Genomic DNA, 27,875 nt, shown 5'->3' with positions numbered 1-27,875 from the left:
TGGACTGGGACTGGAAATGACGACCTTTTGATTCCCATTTAAGATAGCTTCTGCTGAGGCCAGGCTAATCTATCCCTGGTGGGATTACCTACATCAGCATGGGAACATGGTGACACCCCTTAACAACATGAATCACAGTGTAAGTCAGCACGGGAGAGGATGGGGAAAAAATATATGAGACCGACCTCCTCATAGTGTCCTTCGGGTGACCTGAGAGGGAGGCATATTTTTACAGTCAGTTTGAGCTGGTTCTCGAAGCAAGATGAGAGCAATCAATGACAGGGGTGAAGCCAGAAGTGAGCAGGCAGGTCGCAGGGAACTGCCTGAGCAGTTGCCTAGAAACACAAACTGTGAATTAGAATGGGCAGCTTTGAATTAATCGCAGCACATATCATAAAAGCAAAAAAAAACTCAATGTGAAGGAGACAAATACGAACAATATCTTGAGTGTTTGGAGTGGAGAGGCAGCACCCCAACCCTATCAGCACATCCCACTGCATTTGTAAAATGGTAGAACAGAATGGATTACAATCTGTGCACTGCTGTGATCTGATGTTTGACAGTATAGTATAGGCAAGAGAAATACGTCAACATTACACAATATTTCAGCTTCTTCAATTACTTTAATGTTGCATCCTTTTAGTCGAAGTTGAGTGTCTTTCATCTTTCTCATTAATGGATTTGAATGCTGATTTCAGCCTAACACCTATCGGCTTTGAATCTCTCTAGTGTCTGTGTCAATCTTCATGCTTTTAATTTCAATATATGCTTTATTTACTGAAAAAAAACACATACAGAGTTACTAAAGCAGTTCACTTCTGGACAGTAGCATATGAAGAGAGCAAACAAACATTGGAGTTTGACTCGATTCAACAAACAAAGCAAAGGCATCTCTGACTTGTGCAAGATTATATTTACATGCATCTGAGGCAGGAGGACAGTCCAATAACTGAACATTTAACTTCAGCAGAAGACCCTCAGACAGGTCTTTATCCACTCTGCCTCGACAATGCTGGCTTAGGCCGAATTCTCAAGCAGCAAGATTCAACATTCAGGTTTGGACTCAGTCATCTCCTGAGCTCCATTTCCAGGGACGCATAAGGCCATCTGGGCAGCAGGGACAATGTTGTGAGAAAGAATACCAGTGGACAAGATCCTTTCCTTGAGTGGATCCCATCCGACTTTGGTGGGTTTCGAGTGATCGAGTCTTTTCTGCCTGAAAGATTTCCCCAGCCACTGACACATCAATGTCACATTCAAATTATCCCAGCCTCCCTAAAGTTCCTGCTGGCATTTCTACTGTTCATTCTCACAGTGGAACTATTCCTCACTCTGGTGCCACTATAGAATTGTGCTATGACCATTAATGTGTATTATCCTGATGCCTGCATTGTGGATGTGCTTGTATTCCTGTGATGGAAGGTAACATCAACAGTGCTATCAAGTAGCACAATAACCCGCTCAGTGAAGCTCAGTTTGAGCTCCGAAAGAGCCATTCAGCTCTTGACCCAAGTTTCTTGTAATTTTGGTTGCTACCACTCTGAGGTGCCAGTGACAGCAGCTTCTGGAAGCTTCTGGCATGTCAAGCAACATGGGCGGAGCTTCTCAGTAGCTGTGCAGCTGGTCTTGGCATCAAGGCCACATTCGGCCGAGTGTGGCATCATGGAGGCCGAGCAAAACTGGAACCGATGAGAATCAAGGGGTAAACTCTCCACTGGTGAGAGTCATACCTGGGTCATAAGAAGATGGTTGTGGTTGTTGGAGGTCAGTCATCTCAGTTCCATGACACCCCTGCGGGAGTCCCTCAGGGTCATGTCCCAGGTCCAACCATCTTCATCTACTGCATCAATGACCTTCACTCGATCATGAGGTCAGAAGTGGGGGGTGGTCGTCAATGATTGTACAATATTCAGCAGCACTCGCAACTTGTCAGGTACTGAAACAGTCCATGTACAAATACAAGATTTGAACAATATCCAGGCTAGGGCTGACAAGTGGCAAGATACAGCCGTGCCAGGAAACGGCCATCTCTAACTAGAGAGAATCTAACCAGAAACTCAATTGGGCTTACCATCAAAATAATGTGGCTACAAGAGCAGGTCAGAGGCTTGGAATACTGCAGCAAGTAACTCACCTCCTGTCTCCCCAAAGCTTGTGCATCATCTATAGGGCACAAGTCAGGAGTGGGATGGAATACTCCCTATTTGATATGGATGGAGACTTAACAACACTCACACAGCATGACACCATCCAGGATAAAGCTGTCCACTCCCACAAGCATCCCCTCCCTCCCCCACCCACGCTCAGTAGCAGCACTATGTACTATCTACAAGGTGCACTGCAGAAATGCACCAAAGATCCTCAGACCGCACCTTCCAAACCCACAACCACTTCCATCTCGAAGGACAAGGGCAGCACATACATGGGAACACCACCCCCCGCAGGTTCCCCTCCAAGCCGCTCCCCATCCTGACTTGGAAATATATCGCCTTTCCTTCACTGTCACTGGGTCAGTGACAGGAATCCTTGATTTCCCTCCCTCAGGGCATTGTAGGTCAACCCACAGCACACGGACTGCAGTGGTTCAAGAAGGCAGCTTACCCCCACCTTCTCAAGGGGCAACTAGGGATGGGCAATAAAGCCAGTCCAACAATGCCCTTGTTCCATGTTGAATAAAAAAGCTGCTTGCACAGAATCACAGAATTGATACAGTACAAATGGAGGCCATTTACTCATTGTGTCTGCACCAACTCTCAGTGAGCACTACATTTTAGTGTAAGTCCCCTTGCTTTTTCTCTGTTACACTGTTCATTGCATCTATTGAAATAATGATGCAAACAGGATCCTTACAGTAAATGTTAGAGTAAATCCCTCCCCACACCTTGATCCTACATCATTAAGTTACTTTCAGTTATTCACTTACAGGATGAGGGCATCACTGGCTGGACTATCCCAAGCTGCCCTTGTGCAGATGGTGATGAGCCACCTTCACGATCTGCTGCAGTTCATTGTGACATCTTTGACGTTGAGTAAGGGTTTGCTCGGCCATTTCAGGGGACAGTTAGGAGTCAGCCACGTTGCTGTGGGTCTGGAGTCACATACTGGTTAATGAGAGCAGGCTTCCTTTTCGAAAGGGCATTAGTGAACCAGTGACGTGTTTCCAAAAGCCCTGCTAATTTCATGGTCCCCATTACTGATACTAGCTTTACATTTCAGATTTGTTTAATGAATTGATTCAGTGATGCATTGGTAATGTTGGTCATTGCTACATTGGCCCTGTAATTAATTAAAACATGCTGCATTGAAGCAGCAACATAACTAACCTTCTTTCAGAAAATCGTTCAAACTATAAAAAAAACCCCATTCAGGTAAAGCTGTGTTGTTGTGAACGTACTGGGTGTACACAGAACAGAGAGGGAACATCACTGTTCACAATGTAGCCATGTCTCCCATCCACCAGCCAGAAGAGAGTTTTCAGCAGAAACCCAGGAACTGATTACTCAGGTCCCATCCTCCCCACACTGCCTCCTGCAATTAACATCCTCTTGGGTGTGTTGAGGGGGTCAAACAGATAGACCACTGACCTGACTGAAATTAGATGTTCTATATGGACACTGAATAAAACACTATTCAATGCAGCAGCTTGAGCTGGGAGGAGTGATGGGCTCCCCCTCGGTTTGAGGAGGGGCAGGAGGGTAAGAGGGCACTAGCTCTTACACTGCACAAAATTCTTTCTCATATTGACATTGGCTGAACTGCTGGCTCATGGTTTAGTGTGTAGTACTGTTGTCTGGAATCAGCAGTGAGGCACATAGATCAGGAGTGGCCCCATTTTAACCCCAGCTATCTCCTGAAACAGCCTCCATTGACCTCAATCACCAATCTCTGAGGAAAAGCCCAAGAGGGCCCCTCTTCCCCATGAGGACGGTAAAACTCACTGACCTTGGCCAAGGGTGAAATCACAATAGGACCCACGGTTAAATAGTCTGCCAAAGGTGATTAGAGGAAAGTCCAGCTAGAAATTGCTCTCACAGGGTAATGTGGCCCAGTGTTAAAGCTGCAGTGTTGCATCTCCAATAAGTTTATTCCTATGCACAATGAGGGACTTAGCGAATTCATCAAGCAGCCTGGACTCCTCCATAAAATATGGGAGTGAGAGGTGCCAGATGTCACACGCCAGCGGAAAGGCTGGAGAATATTCCGAGGTTAGAGCCAGGAGTGGAGCAAACCTTTCTAACAGCGATGACATTGTTTTGAACCCACGCAGACTAATTTTTTTTCTCAAAGAAAGCATTAAAATCTGTTATTAATAAAAGTCTAGACCAAACTCAGAAAAATATGGAGACTAGGATATTAGCCTATTGCTGTTCGGAACTCCTACTCAACCCAGCCAGCCACATTCAATTTACACTCTCACAAACTCTGAAAGCAATCACCTCACAATCTCCCCTGCTGATGGACAGACCTTCAAACCGAAGAATCAGCGCCTCCTGCAGGCTGCTGTGATGCACTTCACTGCCAGCCTGGGACTTCACCTGACAACTCCAGCCCCAGGCTTGGGAAGTGCAGAGGTGGACTCAGCAGCAGAGGTCACCTCCTTTAAGCTCAGTACCTGAGGAGGTGGCGATCAGGAGGTGGAGGAGAAGTTGGGAGAAGAGAGAAACCCAGCAAGAGGCTTCCACTGCCAATTGTCCAGGGGTCACCTTCAAGGTCATGAGCCTGGAGTGGAACTTAGATCAATATTCTGTTGTACAGTCTGTTTTACTCATTTGTTGGATATGGGGCCACATTAACATATTCAGCAGGTCTGACAGCACATGTGGAGAGAGAGAGAGAGACCAGGTAAGAATGGCAGATTTCCTTCCCTAAATGACATTTGCGAACCATTTAGGGGTTTTTTCTGACAATTGACAACAATTCGAAAGGTATCATTAAATTCTTAACTCCAGATTTCTATTGACTTAAAACTCCACCATCTGCCATGGCAGGATTCCACTCTGGCTCCCAAGAACATTACCTGAGTTTCTGGATTAATAGGCTCGATGATACTACTAGGCCCCTGCCTACCAAATGCGGGTGTTGACTAATGTATGCTGTCGTAATATCATTGCTATCACAGAGACATTGAGGGAGAGGCAGGATGAGCAGCTCTGAATCCTGGGTTATAGATTCTTTCGGTTGAGATGAGGGTGGGATGGATATTGAAGAGAGGAGGAGGTAACACCATGTTGATCAAGGAGTCAGTTACAGCTGGGGGAGCGATGATATCTCGGAAGCTTCCTCATATGGACTGAATGTGAAAACAAAAAGGGAGCAATTACTTTGCTGGGTTAGATGTCAAACTACCAAACAGTCAGAGAGATAGACAGAAAGACAGATATGTAGGCATATTCGGAGAACTGTGAAAATAAGAGGGATCATAATTGCAAGGGATCTCAATTTCTCCATTATTTACTGGGATAAAAACCATGTGAAAGGTCTGTGTGAGGGAGAATGTGATTGTGGTTCTAGCAGGTTTGAAAATGGATTAATCCTCAAGCCCAGATGAGACGTGTCCAAGGCTGCTGTGAGAGGCGAGGGAGATGATTGCAGGGCTCGGAAATTAATTTTCAAATCCTGTCTGACCTCCGGAGGAAGGTCAGAGGACGACAGGGCAGCTAATGCGGTCCCTTGTTCTAGAAGGGAGGGAGGGGTAAACCGGAAACTATAGGCCAGTGAGTCTGTGGGAGGGAAACTATTGGAAAAAACTTCCGAGAGAAAGCAGTAATCTTCACTTGGAGAGGCAAGGGTTAATGAAGGATAGTCAACATGGCTTTGTCAGGGGAAAGGTCAGGTCTAACAAATTTGATTGAAGTTTTGGAGGAGGTGGTTGGGTGTGTAGATGAGGGTAGTGCAGTTGATGTAGTCTCCATGGACTTCAGTGAGGCTTTTGCCAAGTTCTCACCGGCAGGTTGGTTCGGAAGTTAAGAGCTCATGGGATTCAGGATAGTTTGTCAAATTGGATCTAATATTGGCTGATTGGCAGGAAGCAGAGAGTGATGGGTGAAGGGTCTTGTTGTGATGGCAGCCTGTGTCCAGTGATGTCCCTTGGGTTCAATGCTATTCCCTTTGCTAGTGGTTGTGTACATTAATGAAGGTAGGAGCATGCTCAATAAGATGACATGAACATTGATGGGGTGGTCAGTAGTGAGGAGGAAAGGCCTAGACTCCAGAATGATATAGGCCGGCTGGTCAGATGGGCAGAAAGCGGCAAATGGAATTTAATTCTGGAAAGCGTGAGGTGAGGCATTTAGGGAGGAGTAACAAGACAAGGGGGTACGTGATGAAAGGCTGGACACCAGGAAGTGCAGAGGCTCAGGGGGACCTTGGTCTGCATCTCCACAGGACAGGGAGAGAAGGTGGTTAAGAAGGCACATGGGATACTTCCCTTTATTAGTCAAGACATTGAATCCGAAAACAAGGAGGTTATGATGGAGCAGATTATCACATTAGTCAGGCCTCAACTAGAGTACTGTGTATAGTTCTGGTTATTACACAATAGGAAGGATGTGTTAGCACTGGAGGGGGGGGGGGGGGGGGGGTGCAGATGAGATTCAACAGGATACTGTCTGGCCTGGAGCGATTCACCTATGAAGAGAGATTTGATAGGCTGTATTCCTCAAAGCACCAAAGGCTGAGGAGAGTGACTGATTAAGGTGCAGAAGGTTCTGAGGGACATGGACAGAGTAGATCAGAAGAAACTTTTCTCCTTAGTTCAGGAGTCAGTAACCAAGGGGCAGAGTTTTAAGGTAAAGAGTAGGAGGTTTAGAGGCGATTTGAGGAAAGGTTTTTTGCATCCAGAGGGTGGTGGGTATCTGGAACTCAAGACATTTAAGAAGTATTTTGATGAGTATTTGAAACATCAAAACGCACAAGGCTATTGGCCAAGTGCCGGAAAATGGGATTAGAGTAGATGAATGATGCGGGTAGAGTTACAGTATTTGGATAAGTACATGAACAAGAAATGTTTGGAGGGATATGGGCCAAGCACAGGCAAATGGGACTCATTTAGATTGGGATGAGAGTCTGTTTCCATGTTGTAGGACTGAATGACTCTAACCTGTGAGAGAACATGAGGGCTGTAGGAGAACAAACACTGAGGTGACGTGGAGACAAATGCACACTTACAATTTAAAGATGCAGCACCCAGAGCCAAGGCAAGTAGATAAGTTACAAATCAAATCGGATCAGATTCAAATAGTGCAAGAGTCCTGAGCTGGAAAGCTTCCTCACATGTATATGCCAGAGTTGTAAATGTGTAGTTTGAATATAATTGATCTACTCCCATTCTGCATGGCCAATAGAATCTGTGTCTTATTGTTTCTTGTTCTGGGGATGTGAGTGGGTATCCACTGCTCACTCTCAGCTATCCTTGAGAAGGTTATTGCAAATGTTCCTCTGAGTGGTTGCAGTCTGTTTCTTGGGGTTGTTCTGTAACAATGAAGGAGCTGCCTGTGGTCGTTTCACTCAGGATGCAGTGTAGCTTGAGGAAGGACTTGGATGGGGTATCTCCAGCCTTCATGCCTTTGTCCTTCAGGTGATAAGGCACTGAGTTTAAGAGGTGCTAGTCATCAGGACTTCCTCAATCACATTTCCACACAAATAATTGTATTAACACAGCATTCAAACAGGGACTAAATCCCCATTGAAAGAAACACATGGGAGGAAGGATGAAAATGGGATTGGTTTGAGAAGAAAACAAGGAATTGGGATTTAAATTCTGAAGGACTGGAATCTTTCTGAATTTCTCAGTTATTTTCACGGCTGAGTGAGGTGCCATTTGAATAATGGGAAGTGGATGAAGTTATTGAGAAGAGCACAGCTGAGTCCCAGAAACCCACTGTGCTAATTCCCCACAATATTAGGGCACTGGTTATTTTGGGGTTTAGTCTTACAGTTCCATTCTGACCTGTTCATCAACAGAGTCGTAGAGATGTACAGCATGGAAACCGACCCTTCAGTCCAACCTGTCCATGCCAACCAGATATCCCAACCCAATCTAGTCCCACCTGCCAGTACCCGGCCCATATCCCTCCAAACCCTTCCTATTCATATACCCATCCAAATGCCTTTTAAATATTGCAATTGTACCAGCCTCCACCACATCCTCTGGCAGCTCATTCCATACACATACCACCCTCTGTGTGAAAACGTTGCCCCTTAGGTCTTTTTTATATCTTTCCCCTCTCACCCTAAACCTATGCCCTCTAGTTCTGGACTCCCCAACCCCAGGGAAAAGACTTTGTCTATTTATCCTATCCATGTCCCTCATAATTTTGTAAACCTTTATAAGGTCACCCTTCAGCCTCCGACGCTCCAGGGAAAACAGCCCCAGCCTGTTCAGCATCTCCCTGTAGCTCAGATCCTCCAACCCTGGCAACATCCTTGTAAATCTTTTCTGAACCCTTTCAAGTTTCACAACATCTTTCCGATAGAATTGCATGTAATATTCCAACAGTGGCCTAACCAATGTCCTGTACAGCCGCAACATGACCTCCCAACTCCTGTACTCAATACTCTGACCAATAAAGGAAAGCATACCAAATGCCTTCTTCACTATCCTATGTAGCTACGACTCCACTTTCAAGGAGCTATGATGAGTTTTTTGAAGAAGTAACAAAGAGGATTGATGAGGGCAGAGCAGTAGATGTGATCTATATGGACTTCAGTAAGGCGTTTGATAAGGTTCCCCATGGGAGACTGATTAGCAAGGTTAGAACTAGCCATTTGGTTTGATGGTGTCAAAACAGTAAAATTCAAATTCGATTGGGTTTTAGTATCCTGGAGCATAACTTAAACTGGTTGGTTAAATTCAAATGGTGGTCAAAACAACTGAGGTATCTAATTTACAGCCAAATGTTACATATTTTAAATTTTCCAGTACACTCTGAGACTGCGAGCCAGTCACATGACAATTGCCTGCAAACTCTCACTGCCAAAACAGCCTTTATGCTCTCTTAAAAGGTACAGTACATGCCTTCAACTTCATAACACTTCTTTCGGTCATTAACTTCACGGTGCACAAGGATTGAAAGGCTTTAAACAGTGGCCCACTCTACCTCACTGGCTGCTACCCCCGGGGGGGGGAATGGATGTCAGACACTGAGTAAATTCAAGGGGGAGATAGATAGATTTTTAAGTAGTAATGGGGCAGCACCGTGACCTCACAGCACCAGGGACCTGGATTCAACGCCATCCTCAAGCATCTGCCTGTATGGGGTTTGCACATTCTCCCTACACCTGTGTGGGCTTCCTCTGGGTGCTCTGGTTTCCTCCCACAGTCCAAAGATATGCAGGTTGGGTGGATTAGCCATGGGAAATACAGGGTTACAGGAATAGGGTAGGGGGAGTGGGTCTGGCTGGGATGCTCTGCAGTGGATTGGTGTGGACCCGACGGGCCAAATGGCTTGCATCCATGCTGTCAGGATTCCATGAAGGGTTATGGGGAGCAGGCAGGAAATTGGAGGTGCGGCTGAGATGGGATCAGCCATGATCTTATTAAATGGTGGATCAGGTTTAAGGGGCTGAATGGCCTCCTCTGCGGCTCGTTCTTATGTTCTGATGTTCAGTTCATCCGTCAGTATGTTTTCCTGGTCCTAGCCTGCAACACTCAATCAAGGACAGCTCTTTGTACCAGAAGATCAGCAAGTAAAGAGTGTCTTTCATTGAGTTGATGCTCCTCTGGGTAAAGTTGATTAATCTTACATCTGGGTCAGCATAAATAACAAGTGCATCCAATGAATTGGAGTCACAAATACCCTTCTCATAACTTTTGTTCCCAGCCAGGATGTAGACAATGAGCTGACAATTACAACAGGAATGATAACCAATCCAAAGTCTTGTATAACACCTCGGAATTTATAATTGAAACCAGTGAGATTCAAATCAGTTCCATTTACCACAAAGAAACATTTATCCTGATTTACTATCTCATGAAATTAGTTTTTAGCTCAGTCCAGGATCTAGTTTTTATATCAGTGTGAGAAGGCAAAGCTTCAATTTAACCATCACTTCATAACATCTCGGAAACAAACATCAAAGTGTTTCCTGCAACAAGTTACTTTAGGATTCTAGTTTTGCAGAACAGCAAGCTTCCCAAAACAGCAATCACCCATAAACTGGTCAGTCTGCTTTAGCTGCCTTCACTTTGTGGTTGGTCATTTTGTATTTTGTTATCAATCTAGAAAGGGTTTACACACCCACCCACCACAGTATCCCTCTGCTTCTCAGATGATGTTCCTGCCTGGAATTTCATCTCCTGCTGAAACCATTATCCATACCTCATCCAGATCTCTCAAGCTTGACTAGCATCAACTCGAAGGAGGCTCTTCAGCCCATCATGTCCAAGCCAGCTCTCTGCAAGAACAATGCAGCTACTCCCACACTCTCTGCTTTCCTGGGCTTTGTTAACTCTTTAGATGCTTATCCAATTCCCTTTCCCTGACCCAGTCAGCTCCCACCACAAGCATGCCAGCTTCCTAACTGCTAGCTGCTTTGAAAAACTTTGTTTTTGGTTGTTTTGCCGATCACCTTAGATTTATGCCCTCTGTTTCTCAACCTTTCCAGCAGTGGTAATAGTTCCTCTCTATCTACACTGTGTAGACCCCAGATTATTTTAAACACCTCTATCAAATCTCCTCTCAAACCTCTCCTCTCTCAGGTGAACAAGCTCATCTTTTCTTACTACCTCATCTCTGCAAGCATTCTAAAAGATCTTTTCTGCACCATCCCTAAAGCCCTCACATACTGCCAAAAGTGCAATCTGCAGAATTAAACATGTTGGGCTGTGCTGAACAGAGGGGTCAGCACTTTGCCTTGAAGTGGTGTTGTGATTAGAGTGGTGCTGGAAAAGCACAGCAGGTCAGGCAGCATCCGAGGATCAGGAACATCGGTGTTTCGGGCAGGAGCCCTTCATCAGGAATGTTGATTTTCCTGCTCCTTGGATGCTGCCTGACCTGCTGTGCTTTTCCAGCACCACTCTAATCTTGACTCTGATCTCCAGCATCTGCAGTCCTCACTGTCGCCTTGAGGTGGTGTTGTGCACTGTGTCCTTTGGGGAAGACCTGTAGCTTTAACTGGTCAGAGCTGGGCCAGCCCTGGGCTAACAGAGCCCTCCCTTCACCCTGACACTGGGGAACTCCACGACAAACATTCCCCCCACTGACAGCTGTGACTCTTTATTGCTCAGTGGAATCAATGGGGAGGTAGTGGCTCTTACATTTCCCATGGACCCAGGCACAATGGGCAGGGTTGGGAGGTGGTGTTGGCAGCAAGACGAAGGCTGGCATCAAGTCAGCCCCTCTCGCTGTACTGGCCCCCTCAGGCAGGCACTGGGTGCTATTGAGAAGGACTATTCACTCCCATCATTGGGGAGTCCTCCACCTGTCACAGCAGCAGTGGTGGAAATGGGGTTTGTAACTGGACAATAATTACAAACATAGGGACCTCACTCGGCTACAGAGTGCACAAACATAATCACGATGGAGCTGGGAAGATGGTGGGATACCCACTTGGCAGCCAGTGCCATGGAGCTTACCACACAGGGTGTCTTTCAATTCCTAGGTCGTACTCAAGCTGAGGCTGAACCTCATCAAATCCCTACTGGGTAGAAGCAGGCCATTCGGCCCATGGAATCCACACTGACCCTCTGAAAAGCATCCCACCAGACCCACCCTATCGCAGTAATCCTGCATTTCCTTGGCTAACTCACCTAGCCTGTACATTATGGGCAAGTTAGTGTGGCCAATCCACCCTAACCTGCACGTCTTTGGATCGTGAGAGGAAACCCAAGCAGACGTGGAGAGAAGGTGCAAACTCCACACAGACAGACACCTGAGGGTGGGATCGAAGCCGGGATCTGGGCACAGTGACACAGCAGGGTCCTGGGGGGATGTGAGGGAGCAAGGTCCAGGGGAGGTGCGGAGGGGGCAGGGGGGCGCAGGGGTGAAGGAGCAGGGTCCCAGTGGGGGGTGGTGGTTGGGAGGGTCCTGGTGGTGGTGGGGGGGGGGGGGGGGTGTTGAGGGAGCAGGGTCCCAGTGTGCCGGGGGTGGGGGGGGGGGCAGTGGGTGGTTGGGGAAGGGAGCAGGGTCCCAGTTGGGGGGGGGGGGGGGGGGTTGAGGGAGCAGGTTCCCAGGAGGTGTGAGGGAGCAGTGCTAACCTCTGAGCCACCATGTCTGCTTCAGCATATCCTCCCTCCTTTTGTACTCTCTACCCCAACTGAGAAAGGCCAGCTTCCAACCTTACCCTGTCACACTCAGTGATTTGTGCTCACGTAATGATGAGGTCTCTCTGTCCCTGCATCCTTTTTAGAATTAACTCTTCACTTCATATTGCACACCCACACCCCTCTATCTTCCTACCCAAACGTATCACTTCACACATCTTTGCATTAAATTGAATCAGCCACATGTCAACAGATTCCACCAGCCACCCTGTATCCCTTTGAAGTTTATCATAGAGCCTGCCAAGTTTTGTGTCAACTGCACATTTTGAATTAAGTGTGCACCCAGCTCTAAGTCATTGTTAAATATTTATCTTAGACTTTCTTAAGTGACCTGCTAACTTTCACTCTCCAGTAATGTAAGCTTATCCAAATTCACACTGAGTCTCTGTCCACAATTACGCCTTTGACCCAGTCTATCAATGACACAATTTTAAAATGGTCATCCCTCCACTATTATCCCCTTTCTTACTCTATAGCTCCCACCTGTCCTTACTCTATAGCTCCCACCAGTCCTACTCTATAGCTCCCACCTGTCCTTACTCTATTGCTCCCACCTGTCCTTACTCTATAGCTCCCACCTGCCCTTACTCTATATCTCCCACCAGCCCTTACTCTATAGCTCCCACCAGCCCTTACTCTATAGCTCTCACCAGCCCTTACTCTATAGCTCCCACCTGCCCTTACTCTATAGCTCCCACCTGCCCTTACTCTATAGCTCTCACCTGCCCTTACTCTATAGCTCTCACCTGCCCTTACTCTATAGCTCCCACCAGCCCTTACTCTATAGCTCTCACCTGCCCTTACTCTATAGCTCCCACCTGTCCTTACTCTATAGCTCTCACCTGCCCTTAGTCTATAGCTCCCACCTGTCCTTACTCTATAGCTCCCACCAGCCCTTACTCTATAGCTCCCACCTGTCCTTACTCTATAGCTCCCACCAGTCCTACTCTATAGTTCCCACCTGTCCTTACTCTATAGCTCCCACCAGTCCTACTCTATAGCTCCCACCTGCCCTTACTCTATAGCTCCCACCTGCCCTTACTCTATAGCTCCCACCAGTCCTACTCTATAGCTCCCACCAGTCCTACTCTATAGCTCCCACCTGTCCTTACTCTATAGCTCCCACCAGTCCTACTCTATAGCTCCCACCTGCCCTTACTCTATAGCTCCCACCAGCCCTTACTCTATAGCTCTCACCTGCCCTTACTCTATAGCTCTCACCTGCCCTTACTCTATAGCTCCCACCAGTCCTTACTCTATAGCTCTCACCTGCCTTACTCTATAGCTCCCACCTGCCCTTACTCTATAGCTCCCATCAGCCCTTACTCTATAGCTCCCACCTGTCCTTACTCTATAGCTCCCACCTGCCCTTACTCTATAGCTCCCACCTGCCCTTACTCTATAGCTCCCACCTGCCCTTACTCTATAGCTCCCACCAGCCCTTACTCTATAGCTCCCACCTGCCCTTACTCTATAGCTCCCACCAGCCCTTACTCTATAGCTCCCACCTGCCCTTACTCTATAGCTCCCACCTGTCCTTACTCTATAGCTCCCACCTGTCCTTACTCTATAGCTCCCACCAGCCCTTACTCTATAGCTCCCACCTGTCCTTACTCTATAGCTCCCACCTGCCCTTACTCTATAGCTCCCACCTGCCCTTACTCTATAGCTCCCACCTGTCCTTACTCTATAGCTCCCACCTGCCCTTACTCTATAGCTCCCAGCTGTCCTTACTCTATAGCTCCCACCTGTCCTTACTCTATAGCTCCCACCTGCCCTTACTCTATAGCTCCCACCTGCCCTTACTCTATAGCTCCCACCTGTCCTTACTCTATAGCTCCCACCTGCCCTTACTCTATAGCTCCCAGCTGTCCTTACTCTATAGCTCCCACCTGTCCTTACTCTATAGCTCCCACCTGCCCTTACTCTATAGCTCCCACCTGCCCTTACTCTATAGCTCCCACCTGTCCTTACTCTATAGCTCCCACCAACCCTTACTCACCTCTGAGGTACCTGTGCTCTTCCAATTGTGAGCACTTGGCCATCCCTGATGTTAATTGCCTCCTTGATGGTGGCTATGCTTTGGGCCCCAAACTTTGGAATTCTCCCCTGAAACATGTAGGAAGAGGCTGAATAGGCTGTGGCTATTTTCCCTGGAGTGTCAGAAGCTAAGGGTGACCTTATAAAAGGTTTATAAAATCATGAAGGACATGAAAAGAGTAAATAATCGAGGTATGTTTCCCCTGGGTTGTGAGGGGAAATACGTATAAGGTGAGAGGGGAATGATTTAAGTGACCTAAGGGGTGGTGCGTGTGTGGATTGGGCTGCCAGAGGAAGTGGTGGAGTCTGGTACAGTTGCAGCATTTAAAAGGCATCTGGATGGGTATATTAATAGGAAGGGTTTAGAGGGATTTGCGCCGGGTACTAGCAAATGGGACTAGATTAGGTGAGGATATCTGGTCAGCATGGACGAGTCGGACTGAAGGGTCTGCTTCCGCACTATACAGCTCTATGACTCTATCTCTGACTCTCGAGCTCCTTCTTAGCCACTTCTTAAGTTCAATCTCTTTGGCACTTGAGCTCGTATTGTCCGAAGTGAATGCTGAAGTAAATTTCCTATCAGCTTCAGTTTGTTTCAGCAGGACGTTATCCTGCAGTATGGTAATGAAGTGAAGAGAAAAGACGAGCAAATGTAGAATCTTCCTCAGGGTGGTAAAAGCAGCTCCTGTCAGGCAACTCACCAACTCAGGCCAAATCTATTCTAGGATCTGGCTTCATGACAGCAGCCAGGGGCTGAAATTTTGTAACTAAATCACAGCTCGCAACATCAAAGAGCACTCTCCCATGAAGGCCATATCACCAATCTTCTTCCTTTGAACTTGTCAGGGGGAGCAGGGTCCTGGGGGTGGGTGGGGGGGTGAGGGAGCAGTGCTAATCTCTGAGCCACCGTGCCTGCTTTATGAAGCTTCAGCATATCCTCCTTGCTTTTGTACTCTCTGCCCCAATTGACTCTTCATGTGGACGCACTGGTTACAAAGGCTCTTCTTCCTCAGGCAGCTGAGGAAATTTGGCATGACGGTGAATACCCTTGCCAACTCTTATAGGTGCACCATCGAGAGCATTCTGTCTGGATGTATCACTATCTGGTATGGCAACTGTACCATTCAAGATCGGAGACGGTTACAGAGAGTGGTGAACTCGACCCAGACAATCACAAAGGCTAACCTCCCGTCTTCAGAATCCATCTCCCAGGCCTGCTGCCAAGGAAAGGCCGCCAGCATTCTCAAAGTTCCATCCTACCCTGGCAATGTTTTTCTACAGCCTTTATCATCGGGGAGAAGGTACAGAAACCTGAACACACGCACCATCCAGTCTCATAACAGTTTCTACCCTACTGTTGTTAGAATACTGATTGATCCACAAACTCTTAACATTCGCCTGTCCCTGTGCTTTTGTTTTTGCCGCTGTTAACCTATTATTTATTATCTATGCTACTTAACTCTGTGATCTGCCTGGATTGCTCGCAAGACAAAGCTTTTCACTGTGCCTTGGTACATGGGACAATAAATTCAATTCAATTCAACATTCAGAGAGCCCACATTTCAGTCTAACCTACAAGTCAAAAAGCCCTCCTCTTTCAAACCAATCAAAACTCGAGATAACTTGAAGCCCTTCTCAGGCCACCCTCTCAACCACTTTTCTCGAGAAAGGAATCTTGCCTGATTGAGACAACTTCTCTGATCTGGTATGACTCAAATCATATTCATTCATTTTTCTATGCATCAAATCAAGTTTCTTTTCTGCAGAGATCTAAAACTGTCCATTTTAAGCAAGTTGCTTCAGGATTAGATACTCCAAGACAGGGACAGCATGGAGTTAGATACAGAGTAAAGCTCCCTCTACTCTGTATCCGTAAAAGACCGACAGTTCTGGGACGGTACAGGGTTAGATACACAGTAAAACTCTCTCTATACAGTCCACACCAAACACTCCCAGGGGAGGGACAGCATGGAGTCAGATACAGAGTAAAGCTGCCTCTACACTGTCCCTGTCAAACACTCCCAGAATAGGGACAACACAGGGTTAGATACAGAGTAAAGCTCTCTCTACACTGTCCCTATCAAACCCTCCCAGGACAGGGACAGTACAGGGTTAGATACAGAGTAAATCTCGCTTTACACTGTCCCCTATCAAACACCCCCAGGGACAGGGACAGCACAGGGTTAGATACAGAGTAAAGCTCTCTCTACACTGTCCCTGTCAAACCCTCCCAGGACAGGGACAGCACAGGGTTAGATACAGAGTAAAGCTCCCTCTACACTGTCCCTATCAAACGTGAGCAGTCAGAGTAATACAGATGTGTTGAAGCTCAGCAGGTGTTACAGTGGTTGATATTTGTGACTGAAATCAGTTTCTGGATCAATGTTTATGCAACTGGCAACATCACACTTTGTTTAAACCCTAAGGTATTGCCAAAGAAATTGTAAATTGGAAAAGCTCAGTTCAGGTCAGACTCTGTCAAATCATCCGAACATGTTTCCATTGTGTTCCTATCTCTTAATATCGTCCAATAGCCTTAAAATAAACAGCAATTTCTTGAGTGTCTTCAGTGAGTCACTGAATTACAAAGGAAACTCTGCAACATTCGCATTGTCACAGGTGTAGGTATACCAAGCACACATTCAATTTGTGTTTCAGACTGTTCCCTTCACAACAACAAACCAGGCAGATTTAAATTAATCCATGTTTCCCAATTTCCTGCTCCTTGCAGCAAAGAGTGGGACATAACTATAAAGAAAAGTCACATGATTTACTCAGAGAAGGGTAAAGTGGGAGAGAGATGTGTACACTTAGAGAAAGATACTGTGGGGATAAACAAAAGCAGAGAGATACATAGAAAAGGATGCATCCAGTAAATTCGAATCCTGGAATGTCTAACCACTTCTTACACCAAGAATATACTGAAGAGTTCTTATGGAGGCTAGAAGCTAAACAAGTGACCCTCGTCAGACTGACTGCATTCAGAAGCTGCCCGAGGTATAATTTGAATCCTGAGTTGTCATGGGGAGGGTGTCGTGTGTAATGGTAATGTCCATGAACTGGTAATCCAGTAATCCAGGCTCATAGGTTCAAATGTCACTATGGCAGGTCATGGAATTTAATTTCAATTAAACAACAGAATTAAAAAGCTAGTCTAATAGTGACTGTGCAACCAATAACAATTGTGAAAACCCATCTGGCTCACTAATGTCCTTCAGGGAAGGAGATCTGCCATCCTCACGTGGTCTGGCCTACATGTGACTCCAGACCCACAGCAATATGGTTCATGCTTAACTACCCTCTGAGTAACAGGGATGAGCAATAAACGCTGGCCTGGATAATGATGCTCATGTCCAATGATTTAATTAAAGAGTATACAACTTTAAAGAGAATAATTCCAGCAAACAGGGTAAGATTAATTGAGGAGGAGGTGCTAACACTTTTTTAAAAACTTCAAGGCAAAACATAACTAAGGAAAAACACTCGCAAGCGCAGTATAAAATCATGAGCAAGAGAGAGAGAGAAAAGAAAGGTCATTTATGTGTAAGAGCACTTCTGGATAGAAAAAAGGGATAAAAAGTGTTTAGAGAGTCTCTCCCTCTCCCCCTACCATCCCCTAACTTTTTGATGTTATTGCATTGTCTTTAATGGAATCTATACATAAATTGAGGAGATAATGGGCAAGTGTGGATATTGTCGCTGGACTGTTAACCCAGAGACCCAGATATTGTTCTGGGGTCCCAGGTTTGAATCCTGCCATGGCAGATGGTAGAATTTGAATTCAATTAAACTCTGGATTAAGAGTCTAATGATGAATTCATTGTCATAGAGTCATACAGCTCAGAAACAAACCCTTTGGCCCAACTCATCCCTTCTAACCAGGCATCCCAATCGAGCCCATATCCCTCTAAACTTTTCCTGTTCTTTTCCCATTCAGAATCCTTTTAAATGTTGTATTTGTACCATCCTTCACAGTTTTGGATTCCACTTATTACTTGAAAAGTCTTTTTTTTCCAGGGCCAATGACAGAGGAAAGGTCATGAGGACAGGGCAGGAAGAGTGCAGAGCTAGCTCCCCGGGAGGTTTTAATCAGCTCAAACATAGAAGAAAAATAAAAAACAAAGACAGATTCACTGAGTAACTGTCTGTTCTTGTCACAGACCATCCCAAAAAATACATTATTATTGCAATGAATAATCTTCATACAACTGGAGTCTTCAATTTGAAATCTGTTTCTATATAACATGTAACTGTTTTTGCTGGATTCAAAAAGCTACATAATATAAGAACCATTGTCAATTGTTGTAAAACCCCATCTGGTTCATTGTAATGTCCTTCAGGGAAGGGAAAATGCCAGCCTTACCTGGGCTGGTCTACATGTGACTCCAGACTCACAGCAATGTGGTTGACTCTTAACTTCCCTCTGGGAAATCAGGGATGGGTAATAAATGTTGCCTGGCCAGTGACACCCTTATTCTGTGAATCAATTTTTTAAAATTTAATTGGAAACATGAGTGACAGTGGCAGTGATGAGAAAAAAAAAGGCAGCCTTATTCATAGCACTCCTAAATAATAAAACAGAAACCTTTAGAGAGGGCTGGGCATCACATGAGCTGGAGGGCATTATTATCATCACGATTTGTTCACAGAATGTGGGTGTCACTGACTAGGCCAGCATTTATTACCCATCCCTAATTGCCCAGAGGGCAGTTAAGAGTCAACCACATTGCATAGACCAGGTTAGAATAGCAGTTTCCTTCCCTAAATCAGAATATTACCTTGGTCTCGAGATTAACAATCCAGCAATGACACCACTATGCCACCACCTCCCCATTATTTCCCCCCTCTACCTTAATTTAACCTCCTTCCTCTTTCCCTTTTGTTGTCCCAGTAATTCACTAATTGTTTAATTGGTGACACGGGTGATTTGGTGGCAGTGTCATTAAAAACAAATTAAGAAGAGCTGACTTGTTAAAATAATGATGAGAGGAAAGAGCTGAAAGCAATTGTGTGTGTGTTAGTAATGTCCCTATCTCTGAGCTGGAAGACCTGTTCCCAAATTATGTCATAATCTCTCTGAACAGATTGATTCAAAATATCTCCAAGCTGTGCTTTATAGCAGGTACCATTGGGGCTAGAGTGCATTATCCCTTCCTCCAACTGCAGTTTGGTTCAATGCCCCTAGGAGGCAGTACTTGTAAGTGGTTAATTGTGTAACGGTTTTAATTGGGTGATTTGATTGTAGGTTATTAAATAAGCAGCTGGATTTTCATCTGCTCTGTAGCCTGTGGATCATGGGAATAGGAGATTATACCCCACTCTTCTTCTTAAAACAAAAACAAGGCTTGCTGTTAGCCTTTTGGCTACACTTCATCCACATGCTCCTGATCTTGGTACCACTTGGTGCAGAGGAACCTCTTTGTGGGCCTGTTCATAGCCTGGCTAAAATTTCCACCAACAGGTCCAGAAATGTCAAAAAAAAACTGCAGATGCTGGAGTCCAAAGTAGACCAGCAGGAGGCTGGGGGAACACCGTGAGCCAGGCAGCATCAGGAGGTGGCAGAAGCTGATGTTTTGGCTGTCACCCTCCTTTCACCTGATGCTGCCTGTCTTGCTGTGTTCTTCCAGCCACCTGCTTCCCCACCAACAGGACCAGGCAGTAGAGGAGGTTCTAATTCCTGATTGCTTGCTTGCCTCTCTTCCAAAGTTACATTCGTGTCTGGGTGTGTTTATAGAGAGAGAGAGCACATGAGAGCATCTGGTTGCCCCCAACACCCTGGGGGAGTTTGGAGAGAGGTGGCTACTGTGGCTATTGGACTGCAGTACATTTCCCCCATCAAGTCTGTTCTAACTTAGTTGCCTCCCTCCTTACTCTTTTTTTTTCACTTCTGTTGTTGATGCTGAGTCCCTGGTGGGACTTGCTAACTGTGATTGTTTAGTCATTTGGATTAATTAATTAATGATGGTGGGCTCCCAAAAATAGAGGGCTACGGTTTACAGTTCCAGCCAGTGGAATCCTGGCTGCCTCCCTCAACTCCATTCACACCAGCTCTCCATGAAGAGGAAACAGACACCATCTTCGATGCTTTCGGAGAGAGAGAGAGAGAGGTAGGCACTGTGAGGGCTGGAGAGCAATATAACCCCCTCCAACTCTATTTTCACCTAGTTTCCTCCCTTCCTTCCATTGTTGTTGTAATGCCCTTCGTTATTATATGTTGTTTGGTTTAAATTATTAAGTGGCTGATTTGGTAGTGCACTTTCAAAAAAAGGCTGGATTCTTCAAGGCTGTTGTGGTGCAGAGATAGTGTCCCTACTTCTGGGCTAAAAGGTCTGGGCTCTAGTTCCACATGTACTAGATATGTACTCTAACATGTATTCCAAACAGGCTGGGTTAACATGATTCAGAAAGAAAGGCTTCTGAAAGGGAAGATAGTAGCATCAGGACTTACAAAAAAAATGTTTTATTAAAATGTTTTTTAGAAACAGTTAAGTTTTCCTGGAGTGTGTGATATCCCATTCCGATTAGCTCCCTTACTCTAGCTACCCTTTTTAGTTTGGTTATTACTCCCCTCTGGGGTAATGTATATAATTTGTTGCTTGCTTAGATTTGTTCATTGGGTGATGGGTTTCCCCGTAAGGGGGATTGGCTTCTGGATAGGCAAAAGATCCAAAAGAGGAGGTGAAACTGAAACTCAAAGATCTAAAACCTAACAATATAACTTGTGAATCTCTGAGAAGTTTCCCCTGCCTGGTTTGGTATAAGGATAACTGCCTTGTTGCCCAGTTTCCCTAGCTTGGTTTGGTATAAGGATATCGGTCTTGTTGCCCAGTTTCTCCAGCCTGGATTGGTAGAAGGATATCCGCCTTGTTGCAGTGTCTATTCAGAAGGAAACTATCTATTCCCTGAGGGTTTCAGCCTATATTTGTCCTCAGTTTATTGGCATGGGAATTGAACCCATAATCTTCTGACTCAGTGTATTATCCACTGAGCTGTAACTATTGTCTCTGTTATAAGGCGAGAGAGTCTGTGACTCCGTGCAGTGTATTCTTCAGTGTCATGGTGGGTCTGGTCTGGGAGCCTAGCCAGGGGCAGGGGTGGGGGGTTGCTGGGGGTGAAGGGGGAGCTCCTCCAGCCCAGAGGTGTGAAATAGACCAAATGGGATTTCTCTTAAATTCTTTTTCCGTTTGTTTTCATTCCTTTACATTTTCACGGAAGGACCATTATTCTGAACATTTTATCAATTCATTTTTCTAACTTATTACAATGAGTTTATAACTTTTGAAATCTGTAATGGTGAACTTTATATTTCTTTCAATTTTTTTTTTCCTAAGAATTCATACTCCAAGAATCTGTACCTAGACATCTTTGTTCCTAAGATGGCACTGTAAGTGGTAACTTTTCACGGTACTCGGGAGTAAACGTGACAATAAAGTTAATTCTAATTCTACAAAGTGCTTATGGCGAGACATTGAGTTGGGGTGGGGGTGGGTTGGAATTAATGTATGTTTCCAGCCACGTTTTGAATTATGTTACAAGTTTAGTAAACCAGAGGTTTGCATAAGGAATTGGAACCCATAACTTGGGTATTATAGTTTTGATTCTTTGACACTCAGCTTTCATGTACTTGATGGGCCAAATGGCCTCCTGAATGTCGTGATGACTGACTCTCTCTGTAATGAGCTGAAATTTGTATCACAGCACCAGGGAATCAATTTAAAATTAATTACAAAATCTGGAATAAAATCTAGTCTCAGTAATGGGACTAAGTAAATACTGAATTATTATTAAAGATTCATCTGGTTGTTTCTTCTCCTTTAGAGAGTGAAATGTATTATCCTTACGTGGCTTAGCCTGTGTCAGATTCACCAGAATGTGGTTGACCATTAACTAACAAGCTGCTCAGTTGTGAGGAAGGCTGCCCAACACAACCCCTCAAGAGCAGTTAGGAATGGACAATAAATGCTGACCTTATCTCCCAAATCTTAAAAATCTGTTGCTGGAAAAGCGCAGCAGGTCAGGCAGCATCAAATGCACAGGAGAATCGACGTTTCGGGCATCAGCCCTTCAGGAATGCCCGAAACGTCGATTCTCCTGTTCCTTTGATGCTGCCTGACCTGCTGTGCTTTTCCAGCAACACACTTTTAAGCTCTGATCTCCAGCATCTGCAGTCCTCACTTTCTCCTCCTTATCTCCCAAATGCCCACATCTCCCCAATCATCTCTTTTTTTTAAAAAGATGATAACTTTGTAACTGCCAATTTCCAAAGTCAGAAGTCACATGACACCAAGTTCGTCAGATGAAAGTGAAGGAGCAGTGCTCTGAAAGTTTGTGATTTCAAATAAAGCTGTTAGACTATAACTTAGTGTCGTGCGACTTCTGACTTTGTCCATCCAGTTCAATGCTAGCACCTCCACATTATTATACCCAATATCCAAACATCAGTAATTAGCAAAACATGGATATTGATCTTCAGGAGCCACCCTGATGTTCATATTTAACTATTATCCAGCAAATGGTAGTCAACATGATTTCAAAAGAAGAAATTTTTCCTGTTCAAACCTCTCGAATCTTCGGAAGTGGAGTCCCTCGTGATCCTTACAAGTTATGTGAACTGAGCCTTCAGAAAGCTTTCAATAAAGTTCTAAATGAAAGGCTGTTCTAGTGATGTAGGTATAAAAGGAAAAAGACCTGCATTAAAACAGCATTTTTCTCGACCACCCAAAGCATTTCACAAGAAGAAAGTACTTCTGAAGAACAATCTGTTACAATGTAGGCACCGTGGTAGGCAGACCCACAACCAACTGTGATAATGACTAGATCATGTTTTCTTGCAACGTTGCCTATGGGACATACATTGGCCAAGACCCTGGGGGTAAAACCACTGCTCTCCTACAATATAGTGCCATGGGAACTTTACCATCCACAAAAGCAGGCAGATAGAATCTTGATTTCATGTTCCATCTGAAAGACAGCCCCTCTGACAGTGCTGTGCTCCCCCAGTACTGCAGAAGTATGAGCAATTGGTTGGAAGAGAGGAAATAATGGTGTAAACTAGAGAGGTGGTGGAATACTCACACGTTTTGACAAGGACAATGAGTGGCATGGTGGCTCAGTGGTTAGCACTGCTGCCACCCAGCACCAAGGACCTGGGTTCAACTCCAGCCTCAGGTGACTGTGCAAACTCCACAGAGACAGTCTCCCCATGGGTTTCCTTCGGGTCCTCTGGTTTCCTTCCACAGTCCAAAGGTGTGCAGGTTTTGGTGGATTGGCTATGGGAAATGTAGGGTTACAGGGATAGGGGTGGGGGTTTGTGAGTGGGATGCTCTTCAGAGGGTAGGTGTGGACTCGATAGGTTTCATGGCTTACTTCCATTCTGTCGGGATTCTCAGAAAAACCTGGAGTACGGTTTGCTGCAGCAGGACCTGAAGCTCTGGAACTAAACTATTTTTAAATCGTGGGCAGTTCACTCATATGACACTTTGTGACCATAACCAACAAAAATTAACCCTGTCTTGTTTACATCTACAGTTTGCTTTTCTTATCCCACTCTCTCAATGGCTCACTGAATTATCATTTTATCTGAGATAGAAATTTAGTATTACTTGTAATTGTGAAAATATGGTAAAATGTGTATAAGTCACCACAAAAACTGCTATTTATTTACATAAATTATATTTTAAATTGGGCCTCTGTTTCGCTTTCTGTCAGTGTGGAGTTTGCACATTCTCCCCATGCCTGTGTGGGATTCCTCCAGGTGCTCTAGTTTCTTCCCACAGTCCAGAGATATGCAGGTTAGGTGAATTGGCTGTGCTAAATTGTCCATAGTATTCAGGGATGTGTAGGTTAGGTGCATTAGTCAGGGGGAAATGTAGAGTAATAGGGGAAACGGGTCTGAGTGAGATACTGTTTAGAAAATTGGTATGGACCTGTTGGGCCAAAGGGTCTGTTTCCTCACTGCAGGGATTCTGAAATTCTGTCTCTATATTCATCCAGTTTCTCCAGCTCCCAATTATTCACTTTTATTTGACTGTGTCTCTGAGCTGCCTTTTTTTTTTGAACCTCTTTGCCTGAATGCATATCCCTATATTCTCAGCCAAAAGCAAAGTTTCGAAGAAGCCATATTGGACTCTAAACGTTACCTCTGTTTCTCTCTCCATAGCTGCTGCCAAGCATGTTCAGTTTCTTGACATTTTCAAGTTTTGTCTTTGAAAGGACAGACAAAAATAGAGGCAATCTTGAAGTTAGTTTGTCCTCTATCTTCTGAACTTTTGTATCTCTCCTCCCTGTGTCCAAACTTACCATCTCTGTCTCATGATCTGAATTCTGTTTCTCCATGTTTCTGGAATTTAAAAAAAAATTAATTCATAGAATGCAGCATTTATTGCCCATCCCTAATTACCCAGGGGCCGTTAAGAGTCAACCACATTGGTGTGGGTCTGGAGTCACATGTAGGCCAGACCAGGTAAGGATGGCAGCTTCTTTCCCTAAAGGACATTTTTCCAACAATCAACAATGGATTCCTGGTCGTCATTAGGTTCCTTAATTCCAGATCTGTGTTGAATTCAAATTCTACCATCTGCCATGGCAGGATTCAAACCTGGATCCACAGAACATTCTAGGAGAAAGTGAGGACTGCAGATGCTGGAGATCAGAGCTGAAAATATGTTGCTGGAAAAGCGCAGCAGGTCAGGCAGCATCCAAGGAACAGGAGAATCGACGTTTTGGGCATCAGCCCTTCTTCAGGAATGAGGAAAGTGTGTCCAGCAGGCTAAGATAAAAGGTAGGGAGGAGGGACGTGGGGGAGGGGGCGTTGAAAATGCGATAGGTGGAGGGAGGTCAAGCTGAGGGTGATAGGCCGGAGTGGGGTGGGGGCGGAGAGATCAGGAAGAAGATTGCAGGTTAGGAAGGGGGTACTGAGTTCGAGGGCTGGGACTGAGACAAGGTGGGGGGGAGGGGAAAGGAGGAAACTGGAGAAATCTGAGTTCATCCCTTGTGGTTGGAGGGTTCCTAGGCGGAAGATGAGGCGCACTTCCTCCAGCCGTCGTGTTGCTATGGTCTGGCGATGGAGGAGTCCAAGGACCTGCATGTCCTTGGTGGAGTGGAAGGGGGAGTTGAAGTGTTGAGCCACGGGGTGGTTGGGTTGGTTGGTCCGGGTGTCCCAGAGGTGTTCTCTGAAACGTTCCGCAAGTAGGCGGCCTGTCTCCCCAGTATAGAGGAGGCCATATCAGGTGCAGTCGATGCAGTAAATGATGTGTGTGGAGGTGCAGGTGAATTTGTGGCGGATTTAGAAGGATCCCTTGGGGCCTTGGAGGGAGGTAAGGGGGGGGAGGTGTGGGCACAAGTTTTGCATTTCTTGCGGTTGCAGGGGAAGGTGTCGGGAGTGGAGGTTGGGTTGATGGAGGGTGTGGACCTGACGAGGGAGTCACGGAGGGAGTGGTCTTTTCGGAACGCTGATCGGGAAGGGGAGGGAAATATATCCCTGGTGGTGGGGTCCGTTTGGAGGTGGCGGAAATGACGAAGGAGGTTGGTGGGGTGGTAGGTGAGGACCAGTGGGGATTTGTCCTGGTGGCGATTGGAGGGGCAGGGTTCAAGGGCGGAGGAGCGGGAAGTGGAAGAGATGCGGTGGAGAGCATCGTCGATCAGGTCTGGGGGGGAATTACGGTCTTTGAAGAAGGAGGCCATCTGGGTTGTACGATATTGGAACTGGTCCTCCTGGGAGCAGATGCAGCAGAGACGAAGGAATTGGGAATATGGGATGGCGTTTTTACAGGGGGCAGGGTGGGAGGAGGTGTAGTCTAGGTAGCTGTGGGAGTTGGTTGGTTGGTTTATAGTAAATGTCCGTGTTGATTCAGTCGCCCGAGTTAGAAATGGAGAGGTCTAGGAAGGGGAGGGAGGAGTCTGAGACGGTCCAGGTAAATTTGAGGTCGGGGTGGAAGGTGTTAGTAAAGTGGATGAACTGTTCAACCTCCTCGTGGCAGCACGAGGCAGCGCCGATACAGTCATCGATGTAGTGGAGGAAAAGGTGGGGGGTGGTGCCAGTGTAGCTGCGGAAGATGGACTGTTCCACATATCCAACGAAGAGGCAGGGCATAGCTGGGGCCCATGTGGGTGCCCATGGCTACTCCTTTGGTTTGGAGGAAGTGGGAGGATTGGAAAGAGAAGTTGTTCAGGGTGAGGACCAGTTCAGTCAGTCGAAGGAGGGTGTCAGTGGAAGGGTACTGGTTGGGTCGGCGGGAAAGGAAGAAGCGGAGGGCTTTGAGTCCTTCGTGATGGGGGATGGAGGTGTACAGAGACTGGATGTCCATGGTGAAGATAAGGCGTTGGGGACCGGGGAAGCACAAATCATGGAGGAGGTGGAGGGCGTGGGTGGTGTCCTGAATGTAGGTGGGGACTTCTTGGACTAAGGGGGACAGGACCGTGTCGAGGTATGCAGAGATGAGTTTGGTGGGGCAGGAGCAGGCTGAGACAATGGGTCGCCGGGGCAGTCAGGTTTGTGGATTTTGGGCAGGAGGTAGAAACGGGCGGTGCAGGGTCATGGGACTTTGAGGTTGGAGGCGGTGGATGGGAGATCCCCTGAGGTGATGAGGTTATGGATGGTCTGGGAGATGATGGTTTGGTGGTGGGAGGTGGGGTCATGGTCAAGGGGGCAGTAGGAGGAGGTGTCTGCGAGCTGGCGTTTAGCCTCAGCGGTGTAAAGGTCGGTGCGCTAACTACTACCGCGCCTCCCTTGTCTGCCGGTTTGATAGTGAGGTTGGGGTTGGAACGGAGGGAGTGGAGGGCTGCACGTTCCGAGGATGAGAGGTTGGAGTGGGTAAGAGGGGTGGAGAGGTTGAGGTGGTGAATGTTGCGGTGGCAGTTGGCTATGAAGAAATCGAGGGCGGGTAAGAGGCCAGCACGGGGTGTCCAGGTGGATGGGGTGTGTTGGAGGCGGGTGAAGGGGTCATCAGAGGGTGGGCGAGAGTCCTAGTTGAAGAAGTAGGCGCGGAGGCGAAGGCGGCGGAATAATTGTTCGATGTCTCGCCGCATGTTGAACTCGTTAATCCGGGAGTGTAGGGGGATGAAGGTGAGGCCTCTGCCGAGGACTGATCTTTCATCCTCAGAGAGGGGGAGGTCTGGATTGATGGTGAAAACACGGCAGGGCTAGGATCTAGGACCTGGTGTGGGGCTGGAGCTGGGAGTGGGGGTGGGGTTAGGCGTAGGGGTGGGAACGGAGATCGGGGCAGGGGTGGGGTTAGGCGTGCGAACAGACAAGCAGGCTAAGATAAAAGGTAGGGAGGAACATTGCCCAGCTCTTTGGATTAACTGACCAGTGATAACACCACTAGGCTGTTGCCACCCCCACTAAACAGTTATCTGTCCCTTTTCATAAAACCCTTTCAGTTTTGGTTCCAACCTGTGTAGAACCAGGTTCTAATGAGCTGAATAGGTGCTGCAGGCAGCTGTGTTCAACATCAGAATCAACAAACCTTTCCACATCACCATTAATAGCATTGAATAGGCGTTGGGTTGTCAGAGAGCCTGACAGCGTCTCCAATATCTTCTAGGGAAGGAAATGATCTGTCCTCTGGCCCAG

The 27,875-nt window shown here is 46.3% G+C and overlaps 1 long non-coding RNA gene across 1 annotated transcript; it reads right to left on the bottom strand.

Annotated features, from left to right (window-relative positions):
- Nucleotides 1-617: 617 nt before the first annotated feature.
- LOC140464240 (uncharacterized) lies at nucleotides 618-27,875 on the bottom strand. The gene is made up of 4 exons (XR_011954890.1): nucleotides 27,769-27,875; nucleotides 24,602-24,641; nucleotides 24,442-24,505; nucleotides 618-777 (listed from the first exon to the last, which is right to left on the bottom strand). It is a non-coding gene; the product is annotated as an uncharacterized lncRNA (long non-coding RNA).

Source organism: Chiloscyllium punctatum, chromosome 39 (genome assembly GCF_047496795.1).
Source record: "Chiloscyllium punctatum isolate Juve2018m chromosome 39, sChiPun1.3, whole genome shotgun sequence".
In the NCBI taxonomy this organism is placed as follows: Eukaryota; Metazoa; Chordata; class Chondrichthyes; order Orectolobiformes; family Hemiscylliidae; genus Chiloscyllium; species Chiloscyllium punctatum.
This window is presented reverse-complemented; position numbering and strand designations above follow the sequence as displayed.